Raw genomic sequence first — 3,421 nt, forward strand, 5'->3', positions numbered from 1 at the left:
CTGTCTTGGCATTGGTGTTCTAGGGTCTAGCAAGAAGTAGTTTGGAAAACGTACTTGCAGAAGTGGAGTCAATAAAGGTAGGTAGCAGCTCCTGTTTGCTTTGTTTTGCAATTCGTTTCACCTGAGTAGGCTAATAGACATACAAGTGTTAAAATAGACATGCACGTATTAAAATAGACATGCACGTGTTAAAACATTACACAGATAAGTAATTCTAGGGTCAATATGGGCCTTAGTGTCGGAATACCCAAACTGCTGTTTAAAAGAACAGATCACCACAATTTGAAATTCACGTGTTCAAAGTTGTCTTGGCACAATATTTGTATGTTGCTTTCCCACCAAGTCCAGACAGATGCCATGTGTCCAGTCATTTTAGAAAAATCAAGTAAACAAACAGTGGTTTGCTGTGCCCTCGTGATATGTAAACATTTTTTGCTTAGTTACCCCAGGAATGACAATCTGTTGTGCATTTGCACTGCTGTTCTATGCAATCCTACTGTCCTCGAAAGTTCAGTAGGCCTATTCGAGGACGGTGGGTCTCGCGCATTCCTAATGCTTTTCTGCTACGGGCCTAACTAGCCGACTGCTGACTGGTATCGGACCACATAGTCGCCAATGGTTACGACATTGACCAATTCGAATTAAAGGCTGTGCTTTGAATTAGAAGTTTTCTGTGCCCTCAGTTGTAAATTCTAGTCACCCTAGAGTGACCAGTTTCCTAAAATGAGTGACCCAGTGCGCGTGGGCTGATAAACTGGGTAAGCCCGGTACCGCCCTCTCCCTTATTCTTTGTTGAAAGATTTATGGGCCTTATCAGGGAGCGCCGACCAGGAGTTATTCGAGAGTACGTGCTTTCGTACATTTGGCTCTGTTCGGCTTCGCGGGGCTTGGTTTGTCACGGAGTTCGCATATGGGCCGTTCTTTTATTCGAAACGAAACCAAGATTCAACAAAAGCACCGTTGAAGTACGCAAGCACAGAGACTATATAGACATATTTGTGTATTGCTCATTCCCATGGTAGCTGAACGGGCGCCGCTTCAATCTCCTCTAGTTTAATTTAGGAAATTCTATGTGCGTCGGAACTGTTCTTCGTGGAGCAGACGACAGGCTCTGCGACGCCTTTTGTCCGTTTGTTTGAATGTTAGAATGAAGAAACAAATCGTGGATTTGTAGGAAGAAATGCTGAGAAATAAGTAATTAGGCATTTGCAAAAACGTTTTATTGCGTTTGGCCTATATTGCGATAAACAGAAATCAGACGTGCTCCTTTGCAGTAGGCAGACGTGTACTTCGTCCCAGCGTTTTCCGTCTTGAATGGTGGTGCTTTACGCTAGCAGTTCTTGCGCTCCTAATGCGGCTCCTGAATGTGAACCATCCGCCGCGTCTGCAAAGACGGTTCTCAATATGCCTCATTTCTGTGCGCCGCAATGCGAGTTAAAAACAAAGCACCACCAACACGGTGTATCGTTCCATGAAGTTCCAATGGACGTCCAATGGGCTTGAAAAATGGCTTCACGTTAATGCTAGAAACAACTTGGGGCCAATGCTCGTAGCTTAAACTTAGAAGAGTGCGATTTCAAAGGTAGCTGTCAGACATGACGTTGGCTTAAGCCTAGAGTGGTGTCAAGCTTACGTGGAGCTTCAGAAAAACGACATTGAATGCGTCAGAGCAGAAAAGTGCAGTTTAGATACATCACCCGTAGGCTACCTTTTCAAAAGCGTAGATCATTGCTTGAAGTGGTGCAATGAACACTCCAGTGAGACTCGGTCACCTCTTCAACTTTGGTGCGGTGTGGTTGTGAAGGCCCTCCCATAACAAATTGAAAGGTAAGATCGACGTTTATGCTGACGTGCGCGTGCCTATTATATAGGCATGCCACTGAAACGTCTACAATATAATACCACTAGCCGCATTGTCCGTCCCAAACAATTCATTCGAAACATCTAGCTTTCCAAAAAAAAAAAAAATTGGCCCCGTATCTGCACGTTTCTGCAAATGCCATCGAAAGACAATAGTTTTGCGTGTGGAGAGAGTGAACAAGACATTTATCTGATGTTCTGCGCAAGAAAATCGGTGTGGTATTCTGGAAGCGCTGCGTTAGAGTGCCTCGAGCGTGACGCGGAGGCGAAGGAGCGCATCAAGTCACGTCACACGTGAGACATGAGCGCCATCTGGCAGTTTTCTTAGAAAAAGCGCGTGGCTCTGAGACGGGTGTGCGCGCCCATCTCGGAGGTGATAAGGTGTAGAACGCAAGGCGACGGTAGAGGCCACCAGCGTCTTGTCTTAGCAAAGCGTTGGACACACTCCCCGTTCCGTGCAAGCGTTGCATGGTCAGCGCAGCGTGATAAGCGCTACGGTCCTTAAAATTACTTATAGATAAGTAATTCTAGTGCGTCTTTTCTAGTAAAAGACGCACATGCAGAATATATACGTGTTATGGTGCCCCAGACATGCGCAATAATTGCTTTTTAATTGACGATTGCACAAGCACAAATGATCAACCTTGAACAACATTGGTGGGCACTGCGGATGGGGACGCCCGTTTCAAATACGCGATACCGTTAAGTGTGGACAAACAGACAAATGTACGGACAGACAGACAGACCAAAATTTTTGCGTCGAAGGTCCCCAAGAAAGACTATCGTCTTTAATATCGTCTTTAAAAGTTTTCTCTGGTGGTACTGCGCAACGTCGTCGTAACTCTACATGCCAAGCAGTTAAAATGGGAAAACTGACAAAAGCCCGACGACGGAAAAAAGAAGCCGCAGCAGAAGCCCTGCAGAAGTCCGGAAGCTAATGATGATATGCGGCTGTTCCCCTTTTCAACCGGTGGGTGTGGCGACACTGACACCATCATCTGTCGTGCCAGACCACCCTTTCTCCACCGTGTACCAGACCCATCGCTCTTCAATCCCATACAGTACTGGCGGCCCATTCTTTGAGATGTGTGTAGAAACTACATAAAGATGACGTCTGTATCGGGCGTTTTTATGTTCAAAGAGAGCCAAATGCACAAACCGAAACTAGGTTGAATTTCTCATGTTTGTAAAGCGCACCTAAGTATTTTTAACTTGAAATTCAGTTTGAATGAAAATAGGGCAATTGTTGGTTACTCAAAAAGTCATTGGCCAATTAATAAAAAAAAGAGCTAAATCATGCATTTGTTTCAAACTGAGAAACATTCATAAATATAGCGCTGTATCAACATTAGTGACTAATAGAACAACACCATGGTCTCATCCAGTCTGTTTCAGTTGTGTCTAGCTGCTTTGCTATCGTGTTTGCATTCCATAATTAAAATTTTTAAATACTAGTTTGCTCTTGGGGAAGGATATGACGTTATATGGCAAAACTCAAATGTAAAAAAAGTTGGAGGACGACATTCCTTCTTTCTGCCTCTTCTCTTTGAGTTTAGCGCAA

Source organism: Rhipicephalus microplus, chromosome 2 (genome assembly GCF_043290135.1).
Source record: "Rhipicephalus microplus isolate Deutch F79 chromosome 2, USDA_Rmic, whole genome shotgun sequence".
Taxonomy (NCBI): Eukaryota; Metazoa; Arthropoda; class Arachnida; order Ixodida; family Ixodidae; genus Rhipicephalus; species Rhipicephalus microplus.